Source organism: Zonotrichia leucophrys, unplaced genomic scaffold (assembly GCF_028769735.1).
Source record: "Zonotrichia leucophrys gambelii isolate GWCS_2022_RI unplaced genomic scaffold, RI_Zleu_2.0 Scaffold_76_216069, whole genome shotgun sequence".
NCBI lineage: Eukaryota > Metazoa > Chordata > Aves > Passeriformes > Passerellidae > Zonotrichia > Zonotrichia leucophrys.
In genome coordinates, this window is record NW_026992281.1 from 100,799 (window position 1) to 116,911 (window position 16,113).

Here is a 16,113-nt window from a genome sequence, read left to right on the forward strand (position 1 = left end):
TTGCGAATGCCAAGATAGCAGCCTAGCAGCAGAAGTGGCACAGTGAACACTATCACCACTGTGCCTATCATGCACTTCCTGCGCACATCCTGGGGGCAGACAATTCTTGGGAGGCGCACTGGATCCGGGCCATATATTCCCGCTTCAGTGACAACGTCTGTGAGAGCAATGGGGAGCGTCAGCCCGTGCTGTGCTGCACTGCTGAGCTGGCAGCACGGTGGATGCAGGCAGGACGTTCGTTTCCCCCAGAGCTGGGGCCTGCAGGCAACTTGCCGCCCCTTGGCACAGGCTGTGCCACCCAACAAAGCCCAGCAGGCCGGGAGGAGAGCCCGGGGGCAGCGCAGCTGCTTGGGCAGTGGCTGCTTGGAGGGACACGGGCCAAAGCCATCCCTGAGCAGCCACTGCCAGCCCTGGCCCTCCCTGCCCCGTGACAGCTCCCCCTGCCCAGGGACACACAGCCAGGCCCTGTCAGGACACACTGCAGCCTTGCTCTCCCCCTCTGCCCTTTCCCCACCATGGGCACCCCATGCAGTGTCTCCCAGGTTTCAGGACATGTCTCACATGGAGGGACCCCAGCAGGACTGCTCAGTCTGCCTGAGCCTGGCACAGCAATCACCTTCTGTGGCACTGTCTGGCATCTCCTCAATTTCTGCATCAGTGGCTAGCACGGGTACATTGTGTCCTCCAGGATGTGCTGCCTTCCGGAAAGACTTCTGGTCCATCTCTGGAGAAAGGAAAAGGGAAAGCTGGATCCGGTGGAGCCATTCCCCACTGGGGAGGTGGCATCTTCAGTAAGTACAACTTGTGAAAGACATGGATATTGATCAGGGAAAGGCCAAGGCTCTTGGGGCTGCCACAGGGCCCTCCCTCTTCCAAAGAACTGCCCCACCAGATCTGCCCAGAAACCAGGAAATCCCAGGCCCATGGTGCAGTTTGGGCTCTCATTCAGTTGATGCCCAATGCCTTCCTGCAGAGGCTGGAGAGAAGCTGTAGCCCGGCCAGGCTGGCAAACAGCCCTGCAGGGCGTGGAAGCAGCAGCGGGGCAGCGAGGCTGCCATGGATCCCTTCCCGCTGTGCCGGACACGGCGTGTCCAGATGTGCAGACAAAGCCCTTGGCTGCTGAGCCCCAGGACAAAGCTGAGGGAAATGAACCCACCACGGTGCCTCTCCAGGTCAATCAGGGTTTGGTCCAGGTGTTTGGATTCCTCCAGGGGCATATTCTGTTTTGTAGGTTTTTTCCTCCCTCTCAGAGGTCCTTAAGAGAAAGTATTTCCATTTCACCAGGAATAGATCCCACAGAAGCACGGCTCAGCCTGTGGGGTCAGCTGGGACACACTACTCACCCCTGCGATGGGTGCTGGGCTTGTGTGCAACATCCACCAAAGGGCCTGGGAAGATCCTCCCTGCAGACACACCTGTAACTCAAGAGCCACAGAAGCTTCTGTCACACAGTTCCTGCCAGGTTGTCAATGATTATTCTCTGAGAACATACCTGCAGAAGCTCCCAAGTGCTCTAAACCATCTTCCATCCTGGCTGCTGGCAAAGCCATGCCACCACTGTCATCTAGAAGGGAGCACAGACCAGACCCATTTCCATGGTGTCCTGGGATCCCCCTCTGCCTATGGGAACTGGGCACTGCAAGGGGATCGGGTAAGGCTGTGGGAGCCAGATGTGAGTGGACAAGGCCAAAGAGAACAGGGGCCTGGGGAGCTCTGGGCTGGCTCCTGGTCACTCTGCACCCTCTTTGCAGGGCCTGTCTGACATCCCAGGAGGGCAGGCACTGACGCACTGCCAAGATGGCAGCTCAAGCCTCAGCAGGGCTCAGGCCCAGAGGGACACCAATTACCTCCTGTGGCTGTGCTGGGCATCACCTCCCTTCCTGCAGCAGAGGCTGCCAATGAGCCCCTGCTTCCTCCAGGAAGTGCTGTTTTTGGCACAGCCTTTCGGTTCATCTCTGGAGAAAGAAAAAGAGAGAGCTAAATTAGATGGAGATGTTCCCCTTTCTGGGAGGGGGCATCTTCAGGAGGCAATACTGGTCAAACTGATGGATAAGGAGCAGGAAATCATAAAAACTTATGCGATTGGCCAGGGTTCACCCTGCTCCAAACTGCTGTCATTCCTGATCTCCCCATGGTCCAGGCAATTGCAGGGGATCTCAGGGCATGTATGACCCATGGTGCAGTTTGGGTTGCCTGTCAGCAGACGCCCAATGCCTTCCTGCAGAGGCTGGGGAGAAGCTGCAGCCAGGCCAGGCTGGCAAACAGCCCTGCAGGGCGTGGAAGCAGCAGCGGGGCAGTGAGGCTGCCATGGATCCCTTCCCGCTGTGCCGGGCACGGCGTGTCCAGATGTGCAGCCAAAGCCCCCGGCTGCCGAGCCCCAGGACAAGGCTGAGGGAAATGCACCCACCATGGGGCCTCTCCAGGTCACTCAGCACCTGGTCCAGAAGTTTGGCTGCCTCCAGCGATTTCTTGTCTCCTGTACCTTCATTCATCCATTTAGGAGGACCTTAAAAAAAAATTGTTCCATTTTTACTTCGTGCTGGAGTGGCAGTGAGGGCACCTGGGTGATTGTTGCCCTCCAAGGCACTCCCTCAGCTCTGCCTTCCACTCAGGAGCAGGGCCAGGGGCACCTCGTGCCTGCAGTGGCCCCACACTGGGATGGAAGGAGCCCCTTGCCGGGCAGTTGGTTCAGAAAGGACTCCCTGGATCTGCTGCAGCTCCAAACCCAGCCCCAGGCAGGGCCAGGGCTTGGCAGTGGCAGCAGGAGCAGCTCAGGCTCCCTGGGGCCGGCAAAGGAGCTGAGAAAGGCTCAGCCCCGGGGCACAGCCCTGGGCCCGGCCCCTTCCCTCTCTGCTCTTCTCCGCGGCTGCACAGAGCACAGGGAATGACACACTGGCATTACACACGGGACAGAGATGGACGCATAAATGATCCTTTTTCTCTATGACAGAGATCCTGTGGGATGCCTGTTGGAAACAGGAGCTGAAATTTGGATGCCAGGATTCCAAGAATTTATCAAACTACAGCGGATCTTAAGGGGAATGACACAGGAATATTACTCCGGACGAGGATTTCACTTGGACAATGATTACTCTGTTAGGGAAGGGTTGCTGGTACCCTACCTTCACCAAGCTCCAGCATCCTAGTAAGCTTGGCGAGCATCAAATGAGAAGTGGACAAGGGTCCAAAAGGACACAGTGGGAGTTCTGCTGTCTGGTATCTCCCTTTCTATAGGGACCGCACTGAATATCCAGGAGCGGCAGGATGACCAAGCACCCAAGATGGCAGCTCAAGCCTCAGCAGGGCTCAGGCCCAGAGGACAGCAATTACCTCCTGTGGCTGTGCTGGGCATCGCCTCCCTTCCTGCAGCAGAGGCTGCCAATGATCCCCTGCTTCCTCCAGGAAGCTGGCCTTTGCACAGCCTCTCCTTCATCTCTGCAGAAAGGAAAAGGAGAGCTAAATGGGTGGATGTTCCCCTTCTGGGAAGGTGGCATCTTCAGGAGGCAACTGGTCAAATATGGATAAGGGAGAATTTAAAAAAGATAGGATTGGCGGTGTTCACCCTCCCTCCAAACAGCTGCCTTCCAGATTCCCCAGGACCAGGAATTGCAGGGGACCACATGTGACCCATGGTGTAGTTTTGGGTGCCTGGAACAGATGCCCAAATGCCTTCCTGCAGAGGCTGGGAGAAGCTGCAGCCAGGCCAGGCTGGCAAACAGCCCTGAGGGCGTGGAAGCAGCAGGGGGCAGCGAGGCTGCCATGGATCCCTTCCCGCTGTGCCGGGCACGGCGTGTCCAGATGTGCAGACAAAGCCCGGCTGCCGAGCCCCAGGACAAGGCTGAGGGAAATGCACCCACCATGGGGCCTCTCCAGGTCACTCAGCACCTGGTCCAGAAGTTTGGCTGCCTCCAGCGATTTCTTGTCTCCTGTACCTTCATTCATCCATTTAGGAGGACCTTAAAAAAAAATTGTTCCATTTTTACTTCGTGCTGGAGTGGCAGTGAGGGCACCTGCGTGATTGTTGCCCTCCAAGGCACTCCCTCAGCTCTGCCTTCCACTCAGGAGCAGGGCCAGGGGCACCTTGTGCCTGCAGTGGCCCCACACTGGGATGGAAGGAGCCCCTTGCCGGGCAGTTGGTTCAGAAAGGACTCCCTGGATCTGCTGCAGCTCCAAACCCAGCCCCAGGCAGGGCCAGGTCTTGGCAGTGGCAGCAGGAGCAGCTCAGGCTCCCTGGGGCCGGCAAAGGAGCTGAGAAAGGCTCAGCCCTGGGGCACAGCCCTGGGCCCGGCCCCTTCCCTCTCTGCTCTTCTCTGTGGCTGCACAGAGCACACAGAAGGACACACTGGCATTACACACGGGACAGAGATGGACGCATAAATGATCCTTTTTCTCTATGACAGAGATCCTGTGGGATGCCTGTTGGAAACAGGAGCTGAAATTTGGATGCCAGGATTCCAAGAGTTTGTCAAACTACAGCGGATCTTAAGGGGAATGACACAGGAATATTACTCCGGACGAGGATTTCACTTGGACAATGATTACTCTGTTAGGGAAGGGTTGCTGGTACCCTACCTTCACCAAGCTCCAGCATCCTTAAGTATTGCTTTGCCAGCATTTCCAAATGACGCAAGTCAGGACCCCAGTCTAGAAAGGAGCACAGATGGGAACCGTTCCATGCTGTGCTGAGATCCCCTTCTATAGGGAAGCCAGCACTGGAAGGGGATCAGGTAATGCTGTGTGCCAGGAGTGCCAAGCAGCAGAGAGGGCAGCTCAAGCCTCAGCAGGGCTCAGGCCCAGAGGCACAGCAATTACCTCCTGTGGCTGTGCCTGGCATCGCCTCCCTTCCTGCAGCAGAGGCTGCCAATGAGCCCCTGCTTCCTCCGGGAAACTGAGCCTTCAGCACAGCCTCTCCTTCCATCTCTGCAGAAAGGAAAAGGGACAGCTGGATCAGGGGGTCTGTTCCCCAATGGGAAGGTGGCATCTTCAGGAGGCACTGCATGTCCAAGTAATGGATAAGATTTAGAAGAAAGATCAGGTTATTGGGGCTGCTCCAGGGCCCTCCCTCCTCCAAAGAGCTGCCCCTCCAGATGTGCTCAGAGACCGGTAAATTGCAGGGGACCTCAGGCCCATGATGTAGCTTGGGCTGCCTGGGAACTGATGCCAAATGCCTTCCTGCAGAGGCTGGAGAGAAGCTGCAGCCAGGCCAGGCTGGCAAACAGCCCTGCAGGGCGTGGAAGCAGCAGTGGGGCAGCGAGGCTGCCATGGATCCCTTCCTGCTGTGCCGGGCACGGCGTGTCCAGATGTGCAGCCAAAGCCCCCGGCTGCTGAGCCCCAGGACAAGGCTGAGGGAAATGCACCCACCATGGGGCCTCTCCAGGTCACTCAGCACCTGGTCCAGAAGTTTGGCTGCCTCCAGCGATTTCTTGTCTCCTGTACCTTGATTCATCCAACTAGGAGGACCTTAAAAAAAATTGTTCCATTTTTACTTCGTGCTGGAGTGGCAGTGAGGGCACCTGGGTGATTGTTGCCCTCCAAGGCACTCCCTCAGCTCTGCCTTCCACTCAGGAGCAGGGCCAGGGGCACCTCGTGCCTGCAGTGGCCCCACACTGGGATGGAAGGAGCCCCTTGCCGGGCAGTTGGTTCAGAAAGGACTCCCTGGATCTGCTGCAGCTCCAAACCCAGCCCCAGGCAGGGCCAGGGCTTGGCAGTGGCAGCAGGAGCAGCTCAGGCTCCCTGAGGCTGGCAAAGGAGCTGAGAAAGGCTCAGCCCCGGGGCACAGCCCTGGGCCCGGCCCCTTCCCTCTCTGCTCTTCTCCGCGGCTGCACAGAGCACAGGGAATGACACACTGGCATTACACACGGGACAGAGATGGACGCATAAATGATCCTTTTTCTCTATGACAGAGATCCTGTGGGATGCCTGTTGGAAACAGGAGCTGAAAGTTGGATGCCAGGATTCCAAGAGTTTGTCAAACTACAGCGGATCTTAAGGGGAATGACACAGGAATATTACTCCGGACGAGGATTTCACTTGGACAATGATTACTCTGTTAGGGAAGGGCTGCTGGTAGCCTACCTTCACCAAGCTCCAGCATCCTTAAGTATTGCTTTCCCAGCATTTCCAAATGATGGAAGTCAGGATCCCAGTCTAGAAAGGAGCACAGATGGGAACCGTTCCATGCTGTGCTGCGATCCCCTTCTATTGGGAAGCCAGCACTGGAAGGGGGTCAGGTAATGCTGTGTGCCAGGAGTGCCAAGCAGCAGAGAGGGCAGCTCAAGCCTCAGCAGGGCTCAGGCCCAGAGGCACAGCAATTACCTCCTGTGGCTGTGCCTGGCATCGCCTCCCTTCCTGCAGCAGAGGCTGCCAATGAGCCCCTGCTTCCTCCGGGAAACTGAGCCTTCAGCACAGCCTCTCCTTCCATCTCTGCAGAAAGGAAAAGGGACAGCTGGATCAGGGGGTCTGTTCCCCAATGGGAAGGTGGCATCTTCAGGAGGAACTGCGTGTCCATGTAATGGATAAGATTTAGAAGAAAGATCAGGTTATTGGGGCTGCTCCAGGGCCCTCCCTCCTCCAAAGAGCTGCCCCTCCAGATGTGCTCAGAGACCGGTAAATTGCAGGGGACCTCAGGCCCATGATGTAGCTTGGGCTGCCTGGGAACTGATGCCAAATGCCTTCCTGCAGAGGCTGGAGAGAAGCTGCAGCCAGGCCAGGCTGGCAAACAGCCCTGCAGGGCGTGGAAGCAGCAGTGGGGCAGCGAGGCTGCCATGGATCCCTTCCTGCTGTGCCGGGCACGGCGTGTCCAGATGTGCAGCCAAAGCCCCCGGCTGCTGAGCCCCAGGACAAGGCTGAGGGAATGCACCCACCACGGTGCCTCTCCAGGTCAATCAGGATTTGGTCCAGTTTTTTGGATTCCTCCAGAGGCATATTCTGTTTTGTAGGTTTTTTCCTCCCTCTCAGAGGACCTTAAGAGAAAGTATTTCCATTTCACCAGGAATAGATCCCACAGAAGCACGGCTCAGCCTGTGGGGTCAGCTGGGACACACTACTCACCCCTGCGATGGGTGCTGGGCTTGTGAGCAACATCCACCAAAGGGCCTGGGAAGATCCTCCCTGCAGACACACCTGTAACTCAAGAGCCACAGAAGCTTCTGTCACACAGTTCCTGCCAGGTTGTCAATGATTATTCTCTGAGAACATACCTGCAGAAGCTCCCAAGTGCTCTAAACCATCTTCCATCCTGGCTGCTGGCAAAGCCATGCCACCACTGTCATCTAGAAGGGAGCACAGACCAGACCCATATGCATGGTGTCCTGGGATCCCCATCTGCCTATGGGAACTGGGCACTGCAAGGGGATCGGGTAAAGCTGTGGGAGCCAGATGTGAGTGGACAAGGCCAAACAGAACAGGGGCTTGGGGAGCTCTGGGCTGGCTCCTGGTCACTCTGTACCCTCTGTGCAGGGCCTGTCTGACATCCCAGGAGGGCAGGCACTGACGCACTGCCAAGATGGCAGCTCAAGCCTCAGCAGGGCTCAGGCCCAGAGGGACACCAATTACCTCCTGTGACTGTGCTGGGCATCACCTCCCTTCCTTCAGCAGAGGCTGCCAATGAGCCCCTGCTTCCTCCAGGAAGTGCTGTTTTCAGCACAGCCTTTCGGTTCATCTCTGGAGAAAGAAAAAGAGCGAGCTAAATTGGGTGGAGATGTTCCCCTTTCTGGGTGGTGGCATCTTCAGGAGGCAATACTGGTCAAACTGATGGAAAAGGAGCAGGAAATCATAAAAACTTTTGCAATTGGCCAGGGTTCACCCTGCTCTAAACTGCTGTCGTTCCTGATCTCCCCATGGTCCAGGCAATTGCAAGGGATCTCAGGGCATGTATGGCCCATGGTGCCGTTTGGGCTGCCTGTCAGCTAATGCCCAATGCCTTCCTGCAGAGGCTGGGGAGAAGCTGCAGCCAGGCCAGGCTGGCAAGCAGCCCTGAAGGGCGTGGAAGCAGCAGCGGGGCAGCGAGGCTGCCATGGATCCCTTCCCGCTGTGCCGGGCACGGCGTGTCCAGATGTGCAGACAAAGCCCCCGGCTGCCGAGCCCCAGGACAAGACTGAGGGAAATGCACCCACCATGGGGTCTTTCCAGGTCCCTCAGCACCTGGTCCAGAAGTTTGGCTGCCTCCAGCGATTTCTTGTCTCCTGTACCTTCATTCATCCATTTAGGAGGACCTTAAAAAAAAATTGTTCCATTTTTACTTCGTGCTGGAGTGGCAGTGAGGGCACCTGCGTGATTGTTGCCCTCCAAGGCACTCCCTCAGCTCTGCCTTCCACTCAGGAGCAGGGCCAGGGGCACCTCGTGCCTGCAGTGGCCCCACACTGGGATGGAAGGAGCCCCTTGCCGGGCAGTTGGTTCAGAAAGGACTCCCTGGATCTGCTGCAGCTCCAAACCCAGCCCCAGGCAGGGCCAGGTCTTGGCAGTGGCAGCAGGAGCAGATCAGGCTCCCTGGGGCCGGCAAAGGAGCTGAGAAAGGCTCAGCCCTGGGGCACAGCCCTGAGCCCGGCCTCTTCCCTCTCTGCTCTTCTCCGCAGCTGCACAGAGCACACAGAAGGACACACTGGCATTGCACACCGGAGGAGGATGTAAAGATAAATGATCCTTTTTCTCTATGACAGAGATCCTGTGGGATGCCTGTTGGAAACAGGAGCTGAAATTTGGATGCCAGGATTCCAAGAATTTATCAAACTTCAGTGGATCTTAAGGGGAATGACACAGGAATATTACTCCGGACGAGGATTTCACTTGGACAATGATTACTCTGTTAGGGAAGGGTTGCTGGTACCCTACCTTCACCAAGCTCCAGCATCCTTAAGTATTGCTTTACCAGCATTTCCAAATGACGCAAGTCAGGACCCCAGTCTAGAAAGGAGCACAGATGGGAACCGTTCCATGCTGTGCTGGGATCCCCTTCTATAGGGAAGCCAGCACTGGAACGGGGGTCAGGTAATGCTGTGTGCCAGGAGTGCCAAGCAGCAGAGAGGGCAGCTCAAGCCTCAGCAGGGCTCAGGCCCAGAGGCACAGCAATTACCTCCTGTGGCTGTGCCTGGCATCGCCTCCCTTCCTGCAGCAGAGGCTGCCAATGAGCCCCTGCTTCCTCCGGGAAACTGAGCCTTCAGCACAGCCTCTCCTTCCATCTCTGCAGAAAGGAAAAGGGACAGCTGGATCAGGGGGTCTGTTCCCCAATGGGAAGGTGGCATCTTCAGGAGGAACTGCGTGTCCATGTAATGGATAAAATGCAGAAGAAAGATCAGGTTATTGGGGCTGCTCCAGGGCCCTCCTTCCTCCAAAGAGCAGCCCCTCCAGATTTGCTCAGACACCCAGAAATTGCGGGGCATCTCAGGCCCATAGTACAGTTAGGGCTCCCTGGGAACTGATGCCAAATACTTTCCTGCAGAGGTTGGGGAGAAGCTGCAGCCAGGCCAGGCTGGCAAACAGCCCTGCAGGGCATGGAAGCAGCAGCGGGGCAGCGAGGCTGCCATGGATTCCTTCCCGCTGTGCCGGGCACGGCGTGTCCAGATGTGCAGCCAAAGCCCCCGGCTGCTGAGCCCCAGGACAAGGCTGAGGGAATGCACCCACCATGGGGCCTCTCCAGGTCACTCAGGGTCCTCTTGTCCAGGGGTTTGGACACCTCTAGGGACTTACTTTCTCCTCCAGGCTTATTCCCCCCTCTCGGAGGACCTTAAGAGAAGTGTTTGCTTATCAGAAGAGTGGATCCCACAGATGCAGGGCTCAGCTCGTGGGATCATCAGGGACACACTGCTCACCCCTGTGATTGGAGCCGGGCTTGTGAACAGCAACCAGGAGACGATCTTGATAAGTCCCCCCTGCAGATACTCCTGTAACACAACAGCCACAGAAGCTTCTGTCACCTGGTTCCTGCCAGGTTGTCAAGGACTATCCTCTGAGGGGAACATTGACAACATACCTGCAGGTGGCTTAAGAGGCTGCAAATCCTCAGGGAGCCAAGCAGCTGGAGAAACCTTCCTAGCAAGCTCATCTAGAGGGAAGCAAACACCCAAACCCATTTCCATGGTGTCCTGGGGTCCCCCCTCTGCTTTTCAGAGTGTAAGGTCATGGGAGCCACATATGAATGCACAAGGCCAAAGCTGCACAGGGGCCTGGGGAGCTCTGGGCGGGCTCCTGGGCACTCTCCACCCTCTTTGCAGGCCCTGTGACACCTTCCTGGAGAGGAAACAGGGCCAGCCCAGGGCCCATGGGGGCTCTCGCCATCCCCCAGAGGAAACCCTCCCTAAAGGCCTGGGGAAAACCATCCCCAGCGCTTCCCGGAGAGCAGGGAGCGCTGTCCCGGGAAAGGGGAGCCAGGCTGCCGGCTCACCTGCTCCCCGCGCTTGCAGCGGAGCAGCCTGGGCAGCCCTGGCAGGCAGGGCCACGGCCAGGAGGAGCAGGTGGAGGAGGCGCAGAGCAAGGGCCATGGTGCCTTGCCCTCTGCCAGTCCCGCAGCTCTTGCTGCCACCGCTGTCCTGACACCGCTGTCCCAATGTCAGCACCACTGCTGCCACCGCTGCTGCTGCTGCCGCAACAGTTGTGCTCAAGCACTGACTGCTCGCTCCCTGTGCTGCTGTGCAACCACGGGGCTCTGGCACCTCTGTGACCTCAGAGCCTGCTGTGACCTCATGGCCAGAGTGGAGTTGTGTGGGCACTGGGATCTGCCTTCTTTGGCAGGGAGCTGCTCTGTCCAAGGGCTGTGACACAGTCCCAGCCCAGCTGATCTCACAGGCTGGGCCATGAAGGGATGGAGAGCAGCCCTGCCAAGAAGGACTTGGGGGTGCTGCAAGATGAGAGGCTGCACATGAGCCAGCCATGTGCATCCAAAGGAGAGTGCCCAGCAGCTTGAAGGAGGTGATTCCACCCTCTGCTCTGGTGAGACCCCACCTGGAGTACTGTGGAAGGGGTTTTACAGTTACCTCTGTGAGCCATTGAGAACTTTGATAAGAGGATCCATGTTTACCCCTGAAAGAATTTATTATCAAGGTTTTTTACACTGAAACCAAGGAAGAAAGAAGGATAAATAAGGGAAACTTGTAACTGCTTATTCCAAGAAGCACTTTGCTTGTCTCTCGTGACCAGTGATTAAAGTGTAAACTTATGGGCTTTGTAAGAATGTAGAACAAGCATGCATGCTAGAATAAAAACAGGGTTTGAAGCCTTCTGGAAATGGAGTGTGTTGCTTTGCACTCTCTTTGTCTGTACCACGACACAGTACTGCATCCAGCTCTGGCCTCCCCACACAGGAAGGCCATGGTCCTGTTGGATCTAGTCCAGAGGAGGGACAAAATGCTCTGAGGGCTGGAGCCCTTCTGCTTTGGAGACAGGCTGGGAGAGCTGGTGGCGTTCAGCCTGGAAGAGAGCAGACTCCAGGGAGACCTGATTGCTGCCTTTTAGTACCTAAAGGAGGCTTGTGAAAGAGATGGGACAGAACTTTTAGTAGAGCCTTTTGTGAGCAGAGCAAGGGGGAATGGTTTTAGTCCAAAAGACGGTCCATTCAGACTGGACAAAAGAAACCCATTCTTTCACTGTAGGGTTTGAAAGCCTGACACAGGTTGCCCAGAGAGGTGGACATCCATCTCTGCAGACATTCAAGCTCATGCTCTGAGCAACCTGACCTACTTAAAGGTGTCCCTGCTCACTGCAGGGCATTGGACTAGATGGCCTTTAAATGTCCCTTCCAAGCCAAGCCATTCTGTGTTCCTGAGCACTATCAAAGCAATGCTGGATTAGTGCTGGGGTGATTATGTGGCACCTGTATTTTGGGACTTGTGTCCTTTAGCAATTGGCCCTGAGAGCATTCATCGTCTGGGCAGTGAAGTCTGCAAATAACAGACAGTGTGATCAAGGAGTGTTGCAGTGTGATTTTATGGTTTACCCCAGAACCCCGGGTTTCTCCCCTGAAGAATCCCTTCCAGGTGTGTCCATCATCCTTCCTTTCCCCAGTCTTACCCCTGCTGAGCACTGTCTGTCAATCCTGCAATTCCAGAAGGGCGCTGAGTGATTGACAGATGCCCTCTACCCCAGGGAGCAGGGCGGGCATTGGGCGATCCAGGTGTCGTTTGTGCCTGGAGACCTCCTCTCCTGTCCCAGGTTGGTGGGCTCCCTATCCCTTCCCTTCTCCCCTCCCTCGGGTAAAAGGGCGAGCAACCACGCGGTCCAGGAGTTCCATTGGAGCAGTTGCTGGATTCAGTGGCATGTGGGCCAGAATAAAGCTCTGGATTAAAACCCTGCATCAGAACCGACTCCTTTCCTTCACTACCGCCTTAAAGCTTCTCTGGCAGAGGGAAGCCTGAGGAGCAGACCCTCCAGGGGAGGAAGCTCCATCCCACTGGCACCGGAGTCCTGGCATGTCTGAACTTATCCCCGCGCGCCCAGCTGCAACATCCAGCTGGCCAAAAGTGTCTCTGTGGTGAAACACTGCAGCTGCCGCTATTTGGTTCAGCTGCAGGGGCCAGACAACCCAAGGCGCATCCTGTCAGCAATATTGGTGTAATATATGGTAGGGATAATTCATGCTATTAATGTATGGTATAAAATATTGCAAAATCCAAAATCATGTCTTTGACCATCCCGGCTGGGAGCAGATGTCTATTTAGATTCAACTATCTTCTGGACACAAGTTAAGATAATGATCAACACCTTAACATAAGAAGAGAAGCTTCCATGGCGATGATCACCGGTTTCTTGAGTCATGGGGAGCCACCTAAGAGTGATTATCACCTTGCCAATTGCATCTATCAAGATAGTCAGTGGGGCCAAAGTGATGCAGCTGAATACACGGCATCCCCGGAACCGATTGACGCCGATGGCACACCTGGACTCGGCCTTAGTCCAGCTCTGCTCATGGAAAGAAACAGCGATGCACGTGAAGAGATGCAAAGGAAATTTGGTCATCTTTGCTTCGGGCAGAATACATGGCATAAAACCTCGTTGCAAGAAGCAGCGTGCGTGAACGGGGGGACTCTGACACTCAGGAGGTCAGATACAGGTTCACCCGGCGTCGATCCTGGGCTTGACGCTGGCTCTTTGGCTGTGGTGGTTTCAAGGACCAAAATTCGGTGTCACAGACAAATTAATAAAACTTTGCTAAATTTTTGACAATTTTGGCTGATGATTTAATAACTGATAACATTGGTAATTCCAGTAAAGGAGAAAAAGGAGAGGAACATGCCTTCCTGTTCAGATAAGCGCCAGCATTTTGCTGCCCATTCCTGGTTAAGAAATAAAGGAATGTCCTGAAGATCCCTTCATGTGGGTGCATTATTGGCTGTATCAGTACTTGTGTTCTGTAAAACAGGGAAGTTGTTACAACTTCTTGCCCCATTTATCATTGAATGAAACCCAAATACTGCATTGCTCCTTGTCTACTTGCTTCCAAGTCAAGGCAAATTTTGTTCGTGATTGAGTGGGACATATTCACCTGTTCACAAGCAAATTCTTCTTTCCATTCACACAGTGGCAAGACTTTTTTGTGGATTTGCTCTAATCGGACAGGAATTAAGGCCTACCTCTCACTAGAACTAAAGCTGATGCATTGGGAGGCAAAGTCTTCAGTAATTTGTCCTGGTGTCTGCAACTGTAGAGAGTTGCTCTAGAATTAAATGACACTTGAAGACACTTCTACTCTACCATACATCTGGCAGACTAGAAGTGAAAAAACAGATTTTGTAACACCTTTTTATCCTTTCTTCCTCCTCTTCCTCCCAGGAATTTTAATCTCTGAGGTCTAAGCTCTTCAGCTGCCTCACAAACATTGTTTTAACTCAGACAGGCATCCATGCATTGAGCCACAAATCAGGCCTGTGGTGTGAAGCCAGAGTGCCATCAAAATTACAAATACAGCTTTCTGAGATCTTTATATTCCTATATGTTATGAACAAAAATTCTGTTAATATTTTTTTGTGAGAAAAAGTTACAAAAAGGCAGCCAGCTCTCTGTCCCTGCCTGGGTTCTGCGTGCTTTGTTATTGTAATCACGGGTCATTGTAGCCTATCGCCCCTTTTGTATTAGTAAAGGCCCTGGCTAGGGCGAGGTAATGGCCCTTCCTGGAGGCTAAGGTGTTTTTTTCCCAGCATAGTGAAGACACCTGAGAGGGTGGGGGGGGTTATGCAAAGTGACTCCAAGACCAGCATGCTTTTTGGGACCCCGACTCCAAACCCACGGAGAAAATCCCAAAAACAACGAGCCAAATAAGAGTTGAGAGACTGAACTGATGTCTGGACGTGAGGAGCTGAGTGCTGAGCCTGCAGAGATGCAGAGTCCCTCTCGCCCTGACCATGGGAGTCATCCCCGGCGGTGAGATCGGGCCCACTGGGCTGAGAGGACCAAGATCTGACAGGGACACCACGCCCTAAAGGCTCCCACGAGGACCGGATCCCCGAGCTCTGCCCCTGGTGGACAGAGCTGCGCATATCCTCCTCCTCTGAGTTGCCCTGGGAGACGCGACGGGGACTGCAGCCCTGCCGAGCCGCCCAATCCTGAGCTGATCATTTTTAATAAAGGCATTAAAAAGGAGGAGAAGTCTCCTGGCCCTGTTTATTTCAGCTGGGGACTCATCCGGGATAGCCACGTCACAAGAAGACTCAAGACTGGCCATCTTGGAACTTCAGGACAGCTGGCTACCAGGACCAGAGGGATCGGCTCAGGACCAGCGACGCAGAGGAGCACCGGAGCACCGGACTGGTGAGAAACCCGGTGGCGGGAGTGGGAGACGTGCACATGTGTGTGTGAATGAGACAAGGCCGGCAGCTGGACCCTCGACCTGAGAGTGGACCCCTCAGTACTGCGTTCCAGGACTCCTGCAAAGGGGCCGGCCGGAAACAGGGGGCGGTGCTTGGAATTAGCATGAGCGAGTCGTCTCCCAAGGGGGAATAAAGGGCCCCCCCCCTCCGGGCGTGTGGAGGGAATATTTGTATGAGTGGCACGCACCAAAAATAGGTCCTGACAGAGGGAAGTCAGGCAGATTTGTAAGTCCCGAGAAGGATTCGCGTAGCATTTGTAAGTCTCGAGAAGGATTCGCGTAAGATTTGTCAGTCCCGAGTAGCTCACAAGCCCTGCAGGCAAAAGTAAGTTCTGGCACAGGAGCCAGGGACAAACCTCAGCGAAGGAGGCTGTGGTTTGCTTTTAAGTCCTGATACGGTGAGGCCTAAAAATTGGCGGGTTAGGCAAACTAAAAATCAGGCAGTTGTTTTTCCTGACTGAGGGAGTCAGGCACGACCCGGATTCTTAGGCCGAGGTTTCGTGTGTTCAAGTCCCGATAGATGTAAGACCTGACGTGGGGAAAGTTAGGCAATCAAGAGATTGGGCAGTTGTTTCAGTATAAAGTCCTGAGCATCAGGCAGAAATTTGAAATTCAGTGGAGGAGGCTGAAGCTCCTCAAAGAAGGTTCTTTTTGAAATTACCGGTCAGTAAAGGCACCTTTGGGATTTTTTACTGTTGAGACCTGTAAAATGGGAGGGTGTAATAGTAAAAAGACCGGCAAGAGACTGAGGGATATACCTCCCAATAGTCCCTTAGGAGAACTGTTACTAAAATGGGATTCTATAGAGGCCATGGAGGGATTAGATAAGGTGAAAATGATCCATTATTGTGTGGAAGTGTGGCCAGAATTAGAGTTACAAGGAGGATGGCCTTGGTGTGGGACAAAGGATAAGTGGATGTGCCAACTATTAAATAATTATCTGACAGCTCGAGGGGATATTGATCCTGAGCAATTATTGTATGTAGCTTGCTGGTTAAAGAGCACTGTTGGGGATGAAGGGGTGCGAATTTGTAAGGTACAGAGGAAGAAAGAGGGGAATGAAGGAGGGGATGATAGGACTAGTAAAAGATGGGATCCCCTGGATTATCTGCCTCCTTCTGCCCCTCCACCTTATAATCCTCTTCTTCAAGCACCTCAAATGGCAGGTCCGGTTCTTCCCCTGGCTGCAATCTCATTACCACCTGCTCAAACTCCTCCTTCTACCTCTTCAGCTTCCGCTATGATAAACCCAGTATCTCCTCCAGTTCCTTCTCCATCACCACAGGTGCCTACTCCACCTGCTGCACTCTCCATCCCTTCTC